This window comes from Pristiophorus japonicus, chromosome 1 (genome assembly GCF_044704955.1).
Source record: "Pristiophorus japonicus isolate sPriJap1 chromosome 1, sPriJap1.hap1, whole genome shotgun sequence".
In the NCBI taxonomy this organism is placed as follows: Eukaryota; Metazoa; Chordata; class Chondrichthyes; family Pristiophoridae; genus Pristiophorus; species Pristiophorus japonicus.
Genome location: NC_091977.1, coordinates 251,210,340 through 251,232,100, shown reverse-complemented (window position 1 = coordinate 251,232,100; position 21,761 = coordinate 251,210,340). Strand labels below are relative to the sequence as shown.

Genomic DNA, 21,761 nt, shown 5'->3' with positions numbered 1-21,761 from the left:
AGTGGTCGGGACCATACGAGATATTGATCAGAGGTGATACGTGTGCATGTGTGAATATGAATGGAGTAGGATGGTGGAAACATTGGTCCCAGTTGAAAAGCTACACTGACATGTAGTGGTCAGCTCAAGGGCATCCACCCCTTTTACAGGATGGCCTGGCGGATGATGATACTGTTATGGATGATCCAGACAACGTTTCAACACCATGAGGAAGACCCAACGGATCCTGAATTCAGACGAATAATTGTGGGGGATGGAATCCACATATTGGGGATCTTTCAGACAGAAGGAGATCTGGTGGACTTTGGTCTGCCACCAAATGGCACCATCCGAAGATGCAAGGGGGTCCAACTGAAAATGCTAGGAATCTCTGTGATATCCCACCGAACGGCATGTATATCCTGTAACCTTGTTAGTGTCTCTATATGGACACCCCTTAGCGATCGTAACTATTATCGTGATCATTATTATGACCATAAGGACTTTGAGGAATGTTATACAAAAAGAATGGAAGAATACTATGACATAGATTCACACGTTAGAAATCATAAGCCTGATGCCAGTATGGTATGGGTCAGGGCAGGACGAACATTTCGACCCAGGTATTACAATTGCATTTATAAAGACGGGTCATGTCCCTAGCCAATTGTATGAAAATGTGCACCATGAAATATTACCCGTGATAGTGAACCTAATGGACATAGGGTTACCAGAGAAATGTGACCCGAAGATGCGAGCATTGTATACCCGAATGCTTAAGATAGTATTGAAAGAATCCCGAGACACCTCAGGGGCTTCCAGATACCGGAGCCCTCTGAGAGCGGGTCAGACCCACAGACAGAAACGGGGTCTAATCAATGACGTCTTAACAGGGGTCAACATGGGAACCTCATGCCCTAGACATACAAGCTATACAGGAACAATCGGAAAGTCTTAAAGACACAGTCAGGAAGTTGCTGCAAAGACAGACAGACATAGCCAAAGGGGCTGCTCGAGAAGGCGATGGGGCAGCAGAGAGCTTAGTCAAAGGGATTACAGTACTGGAGGGCTATGCTGCCACCATTAACCACCTGATTGACCAGGAATTCGACGCGGATTTGAGCCATTGTGGCATCAAGGAGCCCTAGTAAAACTGAAGTCAATGGGAATCAGGGGAAAACTCTCCACTGGCTGGAGTCATACTTAGCATAAAGGAAGATGGTTGTGGTTGTATCGAGGTCAATCATCACAGCCCCAAGACATCGCTGCAAGAGTTCCTCAGTACAGTGTCCTAGACCCAACCATCTTCAGCTGCTTCATTAATCACCTTCCCTCCATCATAAGATCAGAAGTGGGGATGTTCGCTGATGATTGCACAGTGTTCAGTGCCATTCGCAACTCCTCAGATAATGAAGCAGTCCATGCCCGCATGCAGCAAGACCTGGACGACATTTAGGCTTGGGCTGATAAGTGGCAAGTAACATTCGCGCCACACAAATACCAGGCAATGACTATCTCCAACAAGTGAGAATCTAACCACCGCCCCTTGACATTTAACGGCATTACCATCACTGAATCCCCTACCATCAACATCCAGGGGGTCACCATTGACCAGAAACTTAACTTGGACCAGCCACATAAATACTATGGCAATAAGAACAGGCCAGAGGCTGGGTATTCTGCGGCGAATGTCTCCCACCCCCCCCCCCCCTGCCTGACTCCCCAAAGCTTTTCCACCATTTACAATGCTCAAGTCAGGAGTGTGATGGAATACTCTCCACTTGCCTGGTTGAGTGCAGCTCCAACAACACTCAAGAAGCTCAATACCATCCAGGACAAAGCAGCCTGCTTGATTGGTACCCCATCCACCACCTTAAACATTCACTCCCACCATCGCCGACATATTATGGTTGCAGTGTGTACCATCTACAAGATGCATTGCAGCAACTTGCCAAGGATTCTTCAGCAACACCTCTCAAACCCGCGACCTCTACCATCTAGAAGGACCAGGGCAGCAGGCGCATGGGAACACCACCACCTGCAAGTTCCACTCCAAGTCACACACCATCCTGACTTGGAAGTATATCACCGTTCCTTCATCGTCGCCGAGTCAAATTCCTGGAACTCCCTCCCTAACAGCACTGTGGGAGTACCTTCACCACCAGGTCTGCAACGGTTCAAGGCAGCAGCTCACCACCATCTTTTCAAGGGCAATTAGGGATGGGCAATAAATGATGGCCTTACCAGCAACGCCAACGTCCCATAATGAATAAAAATAAAGATGCAGAATAAAGCTCCCTCTACACTGTTTCTTCAAACATGCCTGGAGCAGGTACAGCATGGGTAAAATACAGAATAAAGCTCCCTCTGCACTGTTTCATCAAACACGCCCAGGGCAGGTACAGCACTGATTAGATGCAGAATAAATCTCCCTCTACACTGTCCTGTCAAACACTCCTGGGGCAGGCACATGGGAAATACAGCACAGAAATAGGCCATTTGACCCAACCAGTCGATGCCAATGTTTATGCTCCACTCGAGCCTCCTCCGGTCTTTCCTCATCTAACTCTATTAGCACTACCCTCTATTCCCTTCTCTCTCATATACTTGTCTAGCCTCCTCTTAAATGCATCTAAATTATTTGCTTCAACCACTCCCTGTGGTAGGGAGTTCCACATTCCCACCACTCTCTGGGTAAAGAAATTTCTTCTGAATTCCCTATTTGATTTCTTGGTGACTATCTTGTATTGATGGCCTATAGTTTTACTCTTCCTCACAAGTGGAAACACTCTGTATCTATTAGGTCACCCCTCCACCTTCTCTTTTCAAGAGAAAAGAGACCCAAGCCTGTTCATCCTTTCCTGATAGTCAAAAACTCATATTTCTGGTATCATCCTTGTAAATCTAATTTGCGCCCTCTCCAGTACCTCTATATCCTTTTTATAATATGGAGACCAGAATTGTATAGAGTACTCCCAAGTCTACCCCAGAGAGCTGTGGAGGCTGGGTCACTGAATATATTTAAGGTGGAAATAGAGAGAGTTTTGAATGATAAGGGTGTCAAGGGTTATGGGGAGCGGGCAAGGAAGTGGGGTTGAGGCCAATATCAGATCAGTCATGATCTTATTGAATGGTGGAGCAGGCGAGAGGGGCCAAATGGCCAACTCCTGCTCTTATTTCTTATGTTCTAAGTGTGGTCTAACCAAGGTTCAATACAAGTTTAGCATAATTTCACTACTTTTCAATTAAATCTCTCTTGGAATAAACCCAAGTGCTTGCTTTTCTCTTTTTACAGCCTTATTAACCTGCGTCGCTACTTTTAGTTATTTGTGTATTTGTATTCCGAGATCACTTTATTCTTCTGCCCCATTTAGATTCTTGTTTTCCAAATAATGACCTCCTTATTTTTGTTACCAAAATGCAATACAGGTACGATGTCTGAAATCCGGAATCCTTGGGGCTGAATCAGTGCTGGATTTCGGGTTTTACCGGATTTCAGACCTTGCCACCCACTGATCTTCCGCTCCTCGCCGCTTACCGATTCCCGCCGCTCGCTGATTCACGACGCTCACCAATAACCGCCGATCCTCTGCTCCTCGCCACCCGCTGATTCTCGCGGCCCCTCGGCGCTGTGCTTTTTACCGGTTTCCTCATCCCTCGCTTCCCGATGTCGCCATCTTGGCCGCCTCAAAAATGTCCGGTTTTCAGACAATAATTCCGGATGACTCCATCTGCGATGCGCAAAATGTCTGGTTTTTGGACAATTCCAGTTTTTGGAATTCCGGATTCGGGGTGTTGCACCTGTACTACAATTTATCGGTGTTGAAGTTCATTTGCTAATTATATGCCCATTCTGCAAGTATATTAATGTAATAAGGTATGTAGTACAGCACAGGTTAGATACAGATTAAAGCCCCCTCTACACTTTCTCATCAAACACTCCAAGGGCAGGTACAACACAGGTTAGATACAAAGTGAAGCTCCCTCGACACTGTTCCATCGAACACTGCACAGGTTAGATACAGAATAAAGATCCCCCTACACTGACTCAAACACTCCCAGTGCAGATACAGCACAGGTTAGATACAGAATAAAGCTCCCTCTACGGTGTCCCAAATCCTCCCAGTGCAGGTACAACATGGGTTTGATACTCACTCTATACTCTCCATCAAACACTCCCAGGCCAAGTACAGCATGGTTTAGATACAGAGTAAAGCTCCATCTAGTGGGCTTCCACAGGGCTCAGTACTAGGTCCCTTGCGTTTTGTGGTATATATCAATGATTTAGACTTGAATGTAGCAGGTATGATTAAGAAGTTTTCAGATAACACTAAAATTGGCTGTGTTGTTGATAATGTAGAAGAAAGCTGTAGACTGCAGGAAGATATCAATGGATTGGTCAAGTGGGCAGAACAGTGGCAAATGGAATTCAATCCAGAGAAGTGTGACGTGATGCATTTGGGGAGGGCTAATAAGGAAAGGGAATACACATTAAATGGTAGAACACTGAGAAGTGTAGAGGAACAGAGGGACTTTGGAATGCATGTCCACAGATCTTTGAAGGTAGCTGGACAGGTAGATAAGGTGGTTAAGGCGGCATACGGGATACTTGCCTTTATTAGCCGAGGCATCGAACATAAGAGCAGGGAGGTGATGCTTGAACTGTATAAAGCACTCGTTAGGCCACAGCTAGAGTACTGCATGCAGTTTCTTGTCACCACATTACAGGAAAGATTGCACTATAGAGGATACAGAGCAGATTTACGAGGATAATTTTAGCTGTGAGGAAAGATTTTATAGGCTGAGGTTGTTTTCTTTGGAACAGAGGTGTATATAATTATGAGGGGCCTAGATATAGCGGATAGGAAGGACCTATTTCACTTAGCAGAGAAGTCAACAATCAGGGGGCATAGATTTAAGGTAATTGGTAGAAGCTTTAGAGGGGATTTGAGGAGAATTCCTTTCACCCAGAGGGTGGTGGGGGTCTGGAACTCACTGCCTGAAAGGGTGGTAGAGGCAGAAACACTCATAGCATTTAAAAAGTACTTGGATGTGCACTTAAAGTGCCGTAACCTATAGGGCTAGGACCAAGTGCTGAAAAGTGGGATTAGGCTGGATAGCTCTGTCGGCTGGCACAGACACAATGGGCTGAATGGCCTCCTTCTGTGCTGTAAATTTCTATGATCCACTATCCGATCAAACACTCCCAGGGCAGGTACACCGGCGTGTACCAATACCTTCCCTGGATCCCAAGGCTAGGTGAGGCGTTCTGGAAAGTATGGGGAGTTCGGACTTGTCCAGGAGAGTAACCAACTGTAAGAGAACTGAAATAATCCAGAGTAATGAGGTGTTAGTTGTGGCTTAGTGGCAGCACTCTTGTCTCTGAGTCAGTAGGTTGTGGTTTAACTCCACCTCCAGAGCCTGGTACATAAAATCTCGGACAACATTCCAGTGCAGTCCAGAGGGAGTGCTGCGCTGTCAAAGGTGCCGTCTTTTACATGAGACGTTGAACCGTGGCCCCATTTGACCTCAAATGGGCATAAAAAAAATCCCATGACGTTATTTCAAAGAAAAGAGTTCACCCCAGTGTCCTGGCTAACATTTATCCCTTAACCAACATCACTAAAACAGATTATCTGGTCATCATCACATTGCTATTTGTGGGAGCCTACTGTCTGCAAATTGGTTGTTGCATTTCCTACATTACAGCAGCGACTGCACTTAAAAGGTGCTTCGTTGGTTGTAAAGCGCTTTGGGACATCCTGAGGTTGTGAAAGACACTTTATAAATACAGGTACAAGTCTCCCTTTAACAAAGGAGAAAAGGCTCAAAAATGGAACAGTCGGTAACAGGACACCAATTAGTCTCCTCTTGGAGAAATCAATGAATCAACTCACTGTATGTAGGAAACAAAGCTGATTTATTTGACAAATATCCAGAAAATTAAACTCCAGTGCAGTTATAGTGATTAATTACATCAGTAGCAACAAAACTCAACTGTCAGTGAACATGGTTCAGTCCTGGATGTGACTAATAGCAACAATAACAGCAGAATCCAACCCTGCAATCACTTGTGAACTCACTGGTGTCTCAGCAGGTTGGATGACTGAGTGAATCCCTTCCCGCATACGGAGCAGGTGAACAGCCTCTCCCCAGTGTGAGTGCATTGGTGTTTCATCAGATCATTTCTGTTTTTAAAGCTCTTTTCAGTCAGAACATTTAAAAAGTCTCTTATTGGTGTGAACAACTTAGTGTGCAGTGAGCTGGGATGAACGAGTGAAGCCCTTCCCACACACACGGCAGATGAACGGCCTCTCCCCGGTGTGAACTCACTGGTGTTGAATTAGTACCAGAGAGGTTTTAAAGCTTTTCCCACAGTCACAGCATTTAAAAGGTCTCTCATCAATGTGAACCCTCTGGTGTGTCAGCAGGTGGGATGCACATATGAATCCCTTCCCACACACGGGGCAGGTGAATGGCCTCTTCCCGGTGTGAGTACTTTGGTGTATCAGCAGGCTGGACAATTCAGTGAATGTCCTCTCCCCGCTTTGACTGCGTCGATGAGTTTCCAGCTCAGATGGGTAATTGAATCCCTTCCCATAGTCCCCACATTTCCGCGGTTTCCCCGTGGTGCGGGTGTCCTTGTGTCTCTCCAGGTTGAACAATCAATTGAAGCCTTGTCCACACACAGAACACGTGTGCGGTTTCTCCCCGCTGTGAATGATGTGATGTTTTTCAGGCTGTGTAACTGGTTAAAGCTCTTTCCACAGTCAGTGCACTGGAACACTCTCACTCGGGTGTGTGTGTCTCGGTGCTTTTCCAGTCACACTGATGTTTGAAATCTTTTCCCACAGACAGAACAAACAAACATTTCTCCTACTTTGAAAGGCCATTGATATTCAGGTCCTGATGAATTGAGTCGCTCTGTCACATCTTGACATCATGTTTAATTTGAGTTTCCCATCTGCGCATCCTCCCCTTCTAATATCCTGTAAAAGGAATTTACAAAGCTCAGCACTGGAAGTGCAGGATAGAAATTGGGGACAGACAATTCTAGTTTCTATGGAACATTCTTTCCTCTCTTGTTTCCCGAAAGCTGTAAATCTCCGTCCCACACACTCTCCCTCCTCCCTGTGCTGAAACCCAAACCCATCGCACCCTCTCCATCATTTCTTTCCTCCATCCAGTTTTCTCCCTCCCTCTGTTCTCATTGGGTTCAGTTCTTCACCCACTGTGTGCAGACTGAGAATAAAATCAATGAGTCAATGATTTTCTCTTCTGGTCACTGGGACCCTGAAGCCCCTCCCACTCGCTACTCTTGTACCAAGATGAACACGTAGGCGCTGTAGCCCTGGCCTGTCCCCGGGGAGAAAGCCTTCAGCAAGATGGCCATGCAGGTGCCCTGATCTCTCTCTGTCCATGGTGGTGGCCAGTTACCCCGGGCGACCGAGCCTATCACTGCAGTGCAGACACAGGACCTGCGGGCTCTTATTCGAGGCCTGTGGGCTTTTTTGGGGGGGCTTGATGTTTCACCAGGTGATTATGAAGCTTCCCGGCCCAACCAGGTGTCCAATTCCTCCCCTGCGTCCACAAGCTCCTACCGCCTCGCGGAATGTCTCTTCTGCCTCAGACCATCTCCACCACTGGCACTGCGCATGCTCAGAGCACAGCCCGATCCGCGCCTGCGCATTGGGCTCCTGTTGTCATTGATAGGGCACTTTCTGCCGTGCGGGGGACTCCAGGTAAAGATTCCGCCATTGAATGCACCAATTGGTGAGCCAATCTGGGGAGGGCCAGTCAGCCCGAGCATTAAACCACCCAATGGGCAAGGGCCACATAATTCTGAGCATTAATCCACCTCATAGCTCTGAGCATTAATGCACCCCAGGGCCTCGTCGGCCCAAGTATTAAACCACCCCTGCTGTACAGACATAGAACTTACAGCATAGAAACAGGCCATTCGGCCCAACTGGTCTGTGCCAGTGTTTATACTCCATACGAATCTCTTCTCACTCTAATGATCTCATTCCTCCTTGCCCCAATATCCCTCTGTTCCCTTCTCCCTTATGGATGCATCAAGCCTTCCCTTAAATGCAATCTGCTTCAACTGCTCCTTATGGCAGTGAGGTCCACATTCTCACCACTCTGAGTAAATAAATTCTTCCTAATTCTTTATTTAATCTGTTCATGACTGTCTTATGTTTCTGCCCCTTGTTCTGACTCGCCCATAAATGAAAAGTTTCTCCACAACTACCCTAATCAAACGTCTTCATATTTCTCTGGTCTTCTCTTAGTCTCCTCTTTTCCTGAGAAAAAAGCCTGCTTAATCTTGCCTAAGAGTTGCATCCTCTCGATTCTGGTAACATTCTAGTAAATATTTTCAGCATTTTCTCCAGTGCTTCAATATCTTTTTGTAGTGTGGAGACCAGAACTGCTCACTGTGTCTAACCAAGGTTCTATATAGATTGAACATCATCTCCCTGCTTCTGTATTTTGTTCTAGAAATGAGCCCTAGTATTTCCTTTGCGCTGTTTATGGTCTGTCCAATTTGTGTTGCTAGTTTTATGTGTCTGTATTCCCAGGTCTATTTGCACCTTAGTCCATTTAATTTCTTCTCTTCTAAGGAATAAGTGGTCTCCTTATTCCTTCTACCAAAATGAACCAGCTCACATTTCACAATATTCAATTTCATTCCCCATTTATCTGCCCACAAACAAGCCTGTTTATGACTTCCTGTATATTAGTGCAGCCCCCCACATTATTAGCTATGCCATCCAATTTGGTGTCATCTTCAAATGCAGACTCCATACTCCAAGTTCACAGCATTGGTCCCAGCAGCACAGATCCCTGTGGGAGACCACTTCTCACTTTCCACCAGTACAAGAAACACTCTTGCATAAGAAATAGGAACAGGAGGAGGCCATTTGGCCCCTCGAACCTGCTCCACCGTTCAATAAGATCATGACAGATCTCTTAAACTTCTACACTTGGATTTCTGTTTTGTAGCAATCTTTCCGTCCATTCTGCTACCTGAATATATAATATATATACTATTGGACTGCTTGACCACACGCACAGGCATCTTCCACTCCTCTAACATGAAGTTCGGGACCTGGAACGTCAGGACCCTCATGGACAACCCCAACAGCGACAGACCAGAATGCCACACCGCCATAGTTGCCCAGGAACTTAGAAATCAAGTGCAGGCAGAGGAAGAAGCATGCGGCAAACCAGACTCCCTGCCCAGCCTTTCCTTCAACCACTGTCTGTCCCACCTGTGACAATGACTGTGGTTCTCGTATTGGACTGTACAACCACCTAAGAACTCATGCTAAGAGTAGAAGCAAATATTCCTCAATTCTGAGGAACTGCCTATGGTGATGATGGGCTTGACCGACACCCAGCACTGGATGAGTAGAAATTTCCTCCAATTAATTATCGGGAAGACTGAAGTAATTGTCTTTGGTTCACGTCACAACCTCTGATCCCTTTCCACTGATTTGATCGCTCTCCCTGGCAACTGTCCAAGGCTGACCAAGTCTGTTCGCAACCTTGGTGTCATATTTAATCACAAATTGTGCTTCCCATCTCATATCCGTTCTATCATTAAGACTGCCCATTTCCACCTTCATAATATCGCCCGTCTCCGCACTACCTCAACTTAACTCCTGCCTAAAGCCTCATCCATGTCCTTATCATCTCTAGACTTGACTATTCCAACACACTCCAGGCTTGCTGGCCTAGTTCTACCCTCTATAAAGTGGAGCCCATTCAAAACTCTGCTGGCATATCCTAACTCTCATCCAAGTCCCGTTCACCCATCACCCCTGTGCTTGCTGACCAACAGTGTCAGCTGTGGCTCAGTCGATAGCACCCTTGCCTCGGAGTCAGAAGGCTCTGAGTTCAAATCCCACTCCAGGAACTTGAGCACATAAATCTCGGTTGATACTTCAGTGCAGCGCTGAGGGAGTACTGTCGGAGGTGCCGTTTTTCGGATGAGACGTTAAACCGAAGTCCTGTCTGGATTCTCAAGTGGACGTAAAAGATCCCATGGTGCTATTTTGAAGAAGAGCAGGGGAGTTATCTCCGATGTCTTGGCCAATATTATCCCTCAATCAACATAACAAAAAAAGCAGATCATCTGGTCTTTATCACATTGCTGTTTGTGGGAGCTTGCTGTGCACAAATTGGCTGCTGCGTTTCCAACATTACAACAGTGACTACACTTCAAAAGCGCTTTGAGACGTCTGGTGGTCATGAAAGGCGCTATATAAATGCAATTCGTTCTTTCTTTACATTGGGTCCCAGTTAAGCAAGACCTCGATTTCACAATTCTCATCCTTGTTTTCAAATCGTTCCATGGACTCGCCCCTCTCAATCTCTGTAATCTCCTCCTGCCCTATAGTCCCCCTAGAATTCTGTACTCAACTTATTCTGGCCTTTTGACTATCACCGATTTTAATTACTCCACTATCAATGGCCGTGCCTTCAGCTGCCTCGGTCTTAAGCTCTGGAATTCCCTCCCTAAATCGCTCCTCCTCTCCACTTCACTTTCCTCCTTGAAGAGGCTCCTTAAAACCTACCTAACATTCAGGTATAGCAAGCAATTAGAAAAACAAATGGTATGTTGGCCTTTAATACAAGAGGATTTGAGTATAAGAGTAAGACATCCGAATATAGGGCTCTGGTGAGACCACACCTGGAGTATTGTGTACAGTTTTGGACTCCTTACCTAAGAAAGGATATACTTGCCATAGAGAGAGACTGCAACAAAGGTTCAACAGACTGATTCCAGGGATGTGGGGGATTGTCCCATGAGGAGAGATTGAGTAGACTAGGCCTATATTCTCTCGAGTGTAGAAGAATGAGAGGTGATCTCATTGAAACATACAAAGTTCTTACAGGGCTTGACAGGGTAGATGCAGGGAGGATGTTTCCCAGGCTGGGGAGTCTAGAACCAGGGGTCACAGTCTCAGAATAAGGGGTTGGCCATTTAGGACTGAGATGAGGAGAATTTTCTTCACTCAGAGGGTGGTGAGTCTTTGGAATTCTCTACCCCAGAGAGCTTTGGAAACTCAGTCGTTGAGTATATTCAAGACAGAGATTTTTGGATTTTAAGTGAATCAACAGATATGGAGATAGTGCAGGAAAGTGGAGTTGAGGTAGAAGATCAGCCATGATCTTATTGAATGGCGGAGCTGGCTCGAGGGGCCGAATGGCCTACTCCTGCTCCGAATTCTTATGTTCTCCTCGCCCAATCTTTTGGTCATCTGCTCTAACATCTGGGCTTCAGGGCTCAGTGACCAACAGAGAAACAACAAATTAAAATCATAGAATGGTTACAGTGGCACACAAGAAGGCCATTCAGCCCGACGAGCCCATGCCGGCTCTCAGTTAGGCCCTCTCCCTTTCCCTGTAGCCCTGCAATTTTTTTTCCTTCAGATACTTATCCAACTCCCTTTTGAAAGATAAGATTGAGTCTGTTTCCACCACCCTTTCAGGTATTGCATTCCAGATCCCAACCACTCGCTGCATTAAAAAAGTTTTTTCTTACGTCACCTTTGCTTCTTTTGAGAATCACCTTAAATCTGTGTCTTCTGGTTCTCGGCCCTTCTGCCAGTGAGAACAGTTTCCCTCTATCTGCCCTATCCAGACTTCTTGTGATTTTGAACACCTTGATCAAATCTCCTCAATCGTCTCTGCTCCAATGAGAACAACCCCAGATTCCCAGTCAATCAACGTAACTGAAGTCCCTCATCCCTGGAATCATTCTTTTAAATCTTTTCTGCACCTTCTCTAAGGACTTCACATCCTTCCTAAAGTGTGGTGCCCAAAATTGGACACAAAACTCCAGTTGGAGCCGAACCAGTGTTTTATACAGGTTCATCATAATTTCCACACTCTATGGGCCTAAGTTTTGGGCCGCACCTAGAACGGCGTTTTTCGCGCCAGAAAGTGCGCCTAAAAAAAACTTACAGATTCTCCGGCTCTCTGCTGGTCCTCTTGAGTCAGGCGCGGCGCAGCACAAGCTGTAGGGGGCGGAGCTAGGTCCCTGCGCTGAAAACAGTGCCGGGACCTCTGCACATGCACGCTACAGTGGGCGCGCATGTGCAGTAGCTCCAGGCGCCCAAAACTGTGTGGGAGGGGCCGAGGGACGCAGCCCCTAGCCCTGGCCGAATGGCCTCACTGGGACTGCGTGAATAAGGCTGCCTCCCACGCCCAGCTCCTGCTTCCTCCCAACCCGACTCGACTCCCGCTCCGCCCCCCAGACCCGATCCGCGCTCCCAACCTCCTCCCCCCGGACCCGACACGACCTCCCACCCCCCGCCCCCGACCTTCCCCGACCCGCGCTCCCTCCCTCCCCTCCCCGACCTGACCTCCCTTCCCCCGCCCCCAACTGAACCGACCCGACCTCCCTCCACCCCCGACCCGACCCGTGGTCCCAACCGCACCCCCCCCCCCGAACCCGACCCAAACCGACCCCCCTCCGCCACCCCCCGCAACCCGACCTGCGCTCCCTCCCACCTGACCCGCGCTCCCGACCCGACCCAATGCCACCTACCTGTAAATCTGGTGCTGGGGACGGGCCCTGCTCGAAGTCTTGGGCCTGGCCGGGCCCGTTCAGCCTCCCTCCCCCCTCTCCTTCCTTCCTTCCCTCCCCCTCCCCCCTTCCTTCCTTCTCCTCCCTCCCCTCCCCCCCTCCCCTCCCCCCCTTCTCCTCCCCCCCTCCCCCTCCTCCCCCCCTTCTCCTCCCCCCCTCCCCCTCCTCCCCCCCCTTCCCCCCCCCCCATCCCATGGCTGGAGAGATGGTGCAGGAGGGAGGGCTTCAGATTCCTGGGGCATTGGGACCGGTTATGTGGGAGGTGGGACCTGTACAGGCCGGACAGGTTGCACCTCAACAGAGCCGGAACCAATATCCTTGCGGCAGGTTTTCTAATGCTGTTGGGGAGGGTTTAAACTAGGGGGGATGGGGCACCAGGATGTAACATTAGAAAGGGGAAATACAGTGCTCAAAGGATTGAGACAGGCAGAGAGCACTAAAGTAAGAAATAGTAAGGTATTAAATGGGGTCCAACTAAGAGAGAATACAGGATGGTCTAAGATGGGTTTTCAGTGTATTTATGTGAACGCTCGAAGCATAGTAAACAAGGTAAGTGAGCTGCAGGCACAAATAGCCACATGGGAATATGATGTTGTGGCAATAACTGAGACCTGGCGCAAAAAAGCGAAGGATTGGGTATGAAATATTCCTGGTTATAAGATGCTCAGGAAAGATAGGAAAGGAAAGATAGCAGGTGATGTGACAGTATTGGTTAAGAAGAATGTTACAGTACTGGAGAGAGAGAATGTCCTGAAGGGGTCCAGGACAGAATCTATATGGCTAAAGTTAAGAAATAATAGAGTTGCCATTACACTACTAGGTGTATTCTATAGACCACCAAATAGTGGGAAAGATATGGAGGAGCAAATTTGCAGAGAAATAACAGAGAGGTGCAAGAACTATAGAGTAGTAATAATAGGGGACTTCAACGATCCTAATATAGATTGGATAGTGATAGTGTAAGGGGCAGAGAAGGGGAAGAATTTGTGAAGGGTATTCAGGAGAACTTTCTTGATCAGTATGTTTCCAGCCTGATGAGGGAAGAGGCATTGCTGGATCTAGTTCTGGGGAATGAGATAGGTCAAGTGGAGCAAGTGTCAGTAGGTGAACATTGATCATAAATCTAGGTGGACACTCCAGTGCAGTGCTGAGGGAGTGCAGTGCTGAGGGAGTTGCCGTCTTTCAGATGAGATGTTAAACCAAGGCCCCTTCTGCTCCCTGAGGTGGATGTGAAAGATCCCAGGGAGCTATTTTGAAGAAGAGCAGGGGAGTTATCCCTGGTGTCCCTCAATCAACATAACAAAAACAGATTATCTGGTCATTATCACATTGCTGTTTGTTGGATCTTGCTACGTGCAAATTGGCTGCCACATTTCCCACATTACAACAGTGACCACGCTTCAAAAGTACTTCATTGGCTGTAAAGCTCTTTGTGACGTCCTGAGATTGTGAAAGGCGCTATATAAATACAAGTCTATCTTTTCTTTCTTTATAGTATCATAAGGTTTAGATTAACTATGGAAAGGGACAGGGAGCAATCGACAGTAATAATGTTTAACTGGGGGAAGGCTATTTTCAGTGGGATGAGAACGGATCTGGCCCTGGTAAACTGAAATCAAAGATTGGCAGGCAATCCTGTAATGGAACAATAGTCTGCCTTTAAAGAGGAAATAGTTCAGGTACAGTTGAGGTACATTCCCACTCGGGCGGAAAGGCAGGGCAACTAAAGGCAGGGCTCCCTGGATGACAAAACAGATAGAGAATATGATGAAGCAGAAAAAGAGCGTGTATGACAAATGTGAGGTTGCTAATACATCTGAGAATCAGGTTATATATAGAAAGGTCAGAGGAAAAGTGAAAAAGAAAATAAGAGGGGCAAAGAGAGAGTATGAGAATAGAATGGCAGCTAATATAAAAGGTAATCCAAAAATCTTCTATAGGCATATAAATAGTAAAAGGAAAGGTGAGGCTGTTAGGGACCAAAAAGGAGACCTATGCATGGAGGCTGAGGGTATGGCATCTGAGGGTACTTTGCATCTGTCATCACCAAGGAAGAGGATGCTGCCATAGACATAGTGAAGGAGAAGGTAGTGGAGACACTTGATAGGTTAAAAATTAATAGCGGTATTAGAAAGGCTGGCTGTATTTAAATTAGATAAATCACCAGGAGCGGATGGGATGATCCTAGGATGCTGAGGGAATGGAGGGTGGAAATCGCAGAGATAGAATCATAGAAAAATTGTGACAGAGGAGGCCATTCAGTGCCGGTCAAAAAAGAGCTTACCAGCCTAATCCCACCTTCCAGCACTGGGTCTGTAACCCTGTAGGTCAAGGCTCTTTAAGTGTATGTCCAAGCACTTTTTAAATGTGATGAGGGTTTCTGCCTCTGCCACCATTTCAGGCAGTAAGTTTCAGACCCCCACCACCCTCTGGGTAAAAACACTTTTCCTCATCTCCTCTCAAATCCTTCTACCAATTACTTTAAATCTATGCCCCCTGGTTATTGAACCCTCTGCTAAGGAAAATAGGTCCTTCCTATCCAATCTATCTGGGCCCCTCATAATTTTGTATACCTCACTTAAATCTCCCGTCAGCTTCCTCTGTTTCAAAGGTACTGACCATAATAGTCCAATCCGCTATAGATACAGGGATGGTGTCAGAGAGCTGGAGAATTGTAAATGTTACACCATTGTTCAAAAGAGGGTGTAAAGATAAACCCAGCAACTACAGGCCGGTCAGTTTAACCTCGGTAGTAGGGAAGCTTTCAGAAACAATGATCAGAGACAAAATTAACAGTCACTTGGATAGGTGTGGATTAATTAAGGAAAGCCAGCATGGATTTGTTAAAGTCAAATCATGTTTAACCAACTTGATCGAGTTTTTTGAGAGGGTTAATGAGGGTAATGCAGTTGATGTAGTGTACATCGATTTCCAGAGGCGTTCAACAAAGTGCCACAAAATAGGCTTGCCGGCAAAGTTGAAGCCCATGGAAAAGGAATAGTGGCAGCATGGATATGAAATTGGCTAAGTGACAGGAAACACAGAATAGTGGTGAACGGTTGTTTTTCAGACTGGAGGAAGATATACAATGGTATTGAGAACCAGAGGACACAGATTTAAGGTGATTGGCAAAAGAAGCAAAGGCGATGTAAGTAAAAGCTTTTTACACAGGGAGTGGTTAGGGTCTGGAATGCACTACCTGAAAGGGTGGTGGAGGCAGACTCAATCTTATCTTTCAAAAGAGAGTTGGATAAGTATCGGAAGGAAAAATATTTGCAGGGCTACGGGGAAAGGGCAGAGAAGTGGGACTAGCTGAGAGTCGGCATGTGCTCGAAATCCAAATGGCCTTCTTTGCTGTAACGATTCTATGATTCTAAAGGGCCATTAATGGCCTCTCTGAACATCGAGATAAAGAAAGACAGACTTGCATTTATATAGCATCTTTCACGATCACTGGTGGCTCCAAAACGCTTATACCTAATTTTGAAATGTAGTCACTGTTGTAAAGTAGGAAATGCGGCAGCCAATATGCGCAATGTGATAATGACCAGATAATCTGCTTTACTGATGTTGATTGAGGGATAAATATTGGCCCTAGAACACCAGGGATAACTCCCTTGCTCTTCTTCGAAATTGTGTCGTGGGATCTTTTACATCCACCTGAGAGAGCAGACAGGACCTCGGTTTAACATCTCATCTGAAAGATGGCACCTCCAACAGAGCAGCACTCCCTCAGCACTGCGATGGAGTGTCAGTCTAGATTTTGTGTTCAAGTCTCTGGAGTGTGATGTCAACCCACAACCTTCTCTTTAAAAAAAAAAATGGTGATGAAAGCGAAGATAGACTATGAAAGTAAACTAGCACGAAATATAAAAACATATAGCAAGAGTTTCTACAGGTATATAAAAAGGAAAAGAGTAGCTTAAGGTAAATATTGGTCCCTTAAAGGATGAGATCAGGGAATTAGTGACATGGAGATGGCAGAAACTCTGAACAAATATTTTGTATCAATCTTTACGGTAGAGGACACTAAAAATATCCCAACAGTGGATAGTCAAGAGGCTATAGGTGGGGAGGAACTTAACACAATCACTAAGGAGGTGGTACTCAGTAAGATAATGGGATTAAAGGCAGATAAATCCCCTGTACCTGATGGCTTGCATCCTAGGGTCTTAAGAGAAGTAGCGGCAGGGATAGTGGATGCATTCGTTGTAATTTACCAAAATTCCCTGGATTCTGGGGAGGTCCCAGCAGATTGGAAAACTGTAAATGTAACGCCCCTATTTAAAAAAGGTGGAAGATAGAAAGCAGGAAACTATAGACCAGTTAGCCTAACATATGTCGTTGGGAAAATGTTGGAGTCCATTATTAAAGAAGCAGTAGCAGGACATTTGGAAAAACATAATTCAGTCAGGCAGAGTCAGCATGGATTTATGAAGGGGAAGTCATGTTTGACAAATTTGCTGGAATACTTTGAGGATTTAACAAACAGGGTGGATAAAGGGGAACCAGTGGATGTGGTGTATTTGGACTTTCAGAAAGCATTTGACAAGGTGCCACATAAAAGGTTACTGCACAAGATAAAAGTTCACTGGGTTGGGGGTAATATATTAGCATGGATAGAGGATTGGCTAATTAACAGAAAACAGAGAGTCGGGATAAATGGTTCATTCTCGGGTTGGCAATCAGTAACTAGTGGGGTGCCGCAGGGATCAGTGCTGGGACCCCAACTATTTACAATCTATAGTAACGATTTGGAAGAAGGGACCGAGTGTAACAGGTTTGCTGACAATACAAAAATGGGAGGAAAAGCAATGTGTGAGTAGGACACAAAAAAACCTGCAAAAGGACATAGGCAGGCTAAGTGAGTGGGCAAAAAATTGGCAGATGGCACATAATGTTGGAAAGTGTGAGGTTTTGCACTTTGGCAGACAAAAAAAAAATCGAAGAGCAAATTATTATTTAAATGGAGAAAAATTGCAAAGTGCTGCAGTATAGCGGGACCTGGGGCACGAAGCACAGGAGGATGGTATGCAGGTACAGCAAGTGATCAGGCAGGCCAGTGGAATCTTGGCCTTTATTGCAAAGAGGATGGAGTATAAAAGCAGGGAAGTCTTTCTACAGTTATACAGGGTATTGGTGAGGCCACACCTGAACTACTGCATACAGTTTTGGTTTTCATATTTAAGAAAGGATATCCTTGCTTTGGAGGCAGTTCAGAGAAGGTTCACAAGGTTGATTCTGGAGATAAGCGGTTGACATGAGAAAGGTTGAGTAGGTTGGGCCTCTATTCATTGGAATTCAGAAGAATGAGAGGTGATCTTATCGAAACGTATAAGATTATGAGGCGTTTTGACAAGGTGGATGCAGAGAGCATGTTTCCACTGATAGGAGAGACTAGAACTAGGGGGCATAACCTTAGAATAAAGGGGCCTCCCATTTAAAACTGAGATGAGGAGGAATTTCTTCTCTCAGAGGTTTGTAAATCTGTGGAATTCGCTGCCTCAGAGAGTTGTGGAAGCTGGGATATTGAATAAATTTAAGACAGAAATAGACAGTTTCTTAACCGATAAAGGAATAAGGGGTTATGGGGAGTGGGCAGGGAAGTGGACCTGAGTCCATGATCAAATCAGCCATGATCGTATTAAATGGTGGAGCAGGCTTGAGGGGCCGTATGGCCTACTCCTGCTCCTATTTCTTATGTTCTCACTCAAAGCCTCCTTGAAGAAATGTAACAGCCCCATGAACCTGATCTAATATCAGCCTTCATTTTCTTTAGTTGTTCCTTGTATTCAACTCTGTTTATTTGAGTATTAAATGTTTTTAATTTGTAGAAACATTTCTGTTTATATCTTATTTGTCTTTGTACATAACCTGTCAGCTACCTTGGCTTTTTCTTACCACATTTCCTTCTTTTGATTTTGGGTACCTGTTTGTTTTCCACATTTTTTAATCTTATTCTTAAAAACTTTCCATTTATATTCAACATCGGTCGAATCACCATCAAGGAGGGTTAGCCAATTTACTCATTCCAAATCATCTGCCATTTTGGAGAAGTTTGCTCTTCTGAAATCCGGTATGAATTGCAGGTTCTCAGTACCTTTAGTTCTACTAGCCAATTAGAACCGTATAACATTGTGATCACTGTTGCCCAGATGTTCCCCCACATGGAAGCCTGATACGAGGTCAGGCTCACTATTAAAAACAAGATCTAATATATGATTATCCCTCGTTACTTCATTAATATGTTTAGTCAGGAAACAGTCTTGTGTATTTTCAATAAATATTTCAGCTGCATTTTCCACCACAACAGCAGGTAAACCATCGTGCCAACATCAGTGGCAGGTTGGGGCCATAAAAGGTGCGGCGAGCGGCGGCCATGGGCAGTTTGGAGGCATACTACTTCAGGGAGCAGCGCGAGCTGGTGCAGGAGGGGGAGCGAAGACTGACGTCATCAAGGTCCAGTTCGGTGATTGAAGCGTGGGCAGATACAGCAGGCGAGGCGAGGTCGGGGCGAAGGAGCGGCGAGAGATTGTAGAGGGATGTGATCGGGGGCCACGAGAGGCGTGAGATCGGGGCCAGGGGCCCAGGGGCAGCACGGGCCAGCCCACACTGCGATATGTGTGCGCACTAGGTCCATCGGGGATTGGCGGAGGCCTATAAAAGGCCCAGCAGTCATCGGAGGCGGGAGTGCGAGCAGCGGGGAGTCCGGGGATCGGCGGAGGCCTATAAAAGGCCCAGCAGTCGTCGGAGGCAGGAGTGCGAGCAGCGGGGAGTCCGGGGATCGGCAGAGGCCTATAAAGGCCCAGCTGGTGCAGCAGCAGCAGCAGCAGCAGAGAGGCAAAAAGAAGTAGAAAGAAATCGAAAGGTCACAGCCAAGGGGGTAAGTGATTGGTGAGTAGTTTTTCTTTTTCTTTTCTATATCAGTAAGTAACATTTAGCATTGTTGTTGCCAAATTAAGTTAATCTCGGGGTTAAGTCATGGCAGGACAGCTCGGACACGTGTTATGCTCCTCCTGTACTATGTGGGAAGTCAGGGACGCTTCCAGTGTCCCTGACGAAGACGTGTGCGGGAAGTGTACCGCCTCCAGCTCATGACGGACCGTGTTGCAGCACTGGAGCTGCGGGTGGATTCACTCTGGAGCATGCACGATGCTGAGAATGACGTGAATAGCACGTTGGTCTCACCGCAGGTAAAGGGTACACAGCCAGATAGTAAATGGGTGACCAACAGGAAGAGCAGTGCAAGGAAGGTAGTGCAGGGGTCCCCTGCGGTCATCCCCCTGCAAAACAGATACACCGCTCTGGGTACTGTTGAGGGGGATGACTCATCAGGGGAGGGCAGCAGCAGCAGCCAAGTTCATGGCACCGTGGGTGGCTCTGCTGCACAGGAGGGCAGGAAAAAGAGTGGGAGAGCAATAGTGATAGGTGATTCGATTGCAAGGGGAATAGATAGGCATTTCTGCAGCCGCAACCGAGACTCCAGGATGGTATGTTGTCTCCCTGGTGCAAGGGTCAAGGATGTCTCGGAGCGGGTGCAGGACATTTTGAAAAGGGAGGGTGAACAGCCAGTTGTCGTGGTGCACATAGGTACCCATGATATAGGTAAAAAATGGGATGAGGTTCTACGAGACGAATTTAGGGAGCTAGGAGCTAAATTTAAAAAGTAGGACCTCAAAAGTAGTAATCTCAGGATTGCTACCAATGCCACGTGCTAGTCAGAGTAGGAATCGCAGGATAGCTCAAATGAATACGTGGCTTGAGGAGTGGTGCAAAAGGGAGGGATTCAAATTCCTGGGACATTGGAACCGGTTCTGGGGGAGGTGGGACCAGTACAAACCGGACGGTCTGCACCTGGGCAGGACCGGAACCAATGTCCTGGGGGGAGTGTTTGCTAGTGCTGTTGGAGAGGAGTTAAACTAACATGGCAGGAGGATGGGAACCTATGCAGGGAGACAGAGGGAAATAAAATGGAGGCAGAAGCAAAAGATAGAAAGGAGAATAGTAAAAGTGGAGGGCAGAGAAACCCAAGGCAAAAAACAAAAAGGGCCACATCACAGCAAAATTCTAAAGGGGCAAAGTGTGTTGAAAAGACAAGCCTGAAGGCTCTGTGCCTCAATGCAAGGAGTATTCGGAATAAGGTGGATGAATTAACTGCGATGACAGAAGTTAACGGATATGATGTAATTGGCATCACGGAGAAATGGCTCCAGGGTGACCTCGGCTAGGAACTCAACATCCAGGGGTATTCAACATTTAGGAAGGATAGGCAGAGAGGAAATGGAGGCGGGGTGGCGTTGCTGATTAAAGAAGAAATTAATGCAATAGTAAGGAGGGACATTAGCCTGGATGAAGTGGAATCGGTATGGATGGAGCTGCGGAATACCAAAGGGCAGAAAACGCTAGTGGGAGTTGTGTACAGACCACCAAACAGTAGTAGTGAGGTTGGGGACAGCATCAAACAAGAAATAAGGGATATGTGCAATAAAGGTACAGCAGTTATCATGGGCGACTTTAATCTACATATTGAGTGGGCTAACCAAACTGGTACCAATGCGGTGGAGGAGGATTTCCTGGAGTGTATTAGGGATGGTTTTCTCGACCAATATGTCGAGGAACCAACTAGAGAGCTGGCTATCCTAGACTGGGTGATGTGTAATGAGAAGGGACTAATTAGCAATCTTGTTGTGCAAGGCCCCTTGGGGAAGAGTGACCATAATATGGTAGAATTCTTTATTAAGATGGTGAGTGACATAGTTAATTCGGAAACTAGGGTTCTGAACTTAAGGAAAGGTAACTACGACGGTATGAGGCGTGAATTGGCTAGAATAGACTGGCAAAACATACTTAAATGGTTGATGGTGGATAAGCAATGGCAAATATTTAAAGATCACATGGATGAACTTCAGCAATCCCTGTCTGGAGTAAAAATAAAACGGGGAAGGTGGCTCAACCGTGGCTAACAAGGGAAATTAAGGATAGTGTTAAAACCAAGGAAGAGGCATATAAATTGGCTAGAAAAAGTAACAAACCTGAGGACTGGGAGAAATTTAGAATTCAACAGAGGAGGACTAAGGGTTTAATTAAGAGGGGGAAAATAGAGTACGAGAGGAAGCTTGCAGGGAACATAAAAACTGACTGCAAAAGCTTCTATAAATATGTGAAGAGAAAAAGATTAGTG

General features: G+C 46.3%; 2 protein-coding genes across 4 annotated transcripts in view; one reads left to right on the top strand and one right to left on the bottom strand.

Annotated features, from left to right (window-relative positions):
- The window catches only part of LOC139269914 (zinc finger protein 551-like), a 68,756-nt gene that overhangs the window by 18,896 nt on the left and 28,099 nt on the right, over positions 1-21,761 (top strand). The gene's annotated exons all lie outside the window — the stretch shown is intronic.
- LOC139269759 (zinc finger protein 239-like) overlaps positions 1-21,761 on the bottom strand; it is a 57,329-nt gene that overhangs the window by 31,796 nt on the left and 3,772 nt on the right. Inside the window, exon 2 of one of the 3 annotated variants that reach the window (XR_011594336.1) lies at positions 5,899-6,968. The exons of 1 other annotated variant lie outside the window; for it this stretch is intronic. The gene's annotated coding sequence lies outside the window, so the exon portion shown is untranslated. Of the gene's footprint in view, positions 1-5,898; positions 6,969-9,981; positions 10,036-21,761 lie in introns of those variants that run through there. One more of the 3 variants, XR_011594337.1, reaches the window with a different exon arrangement.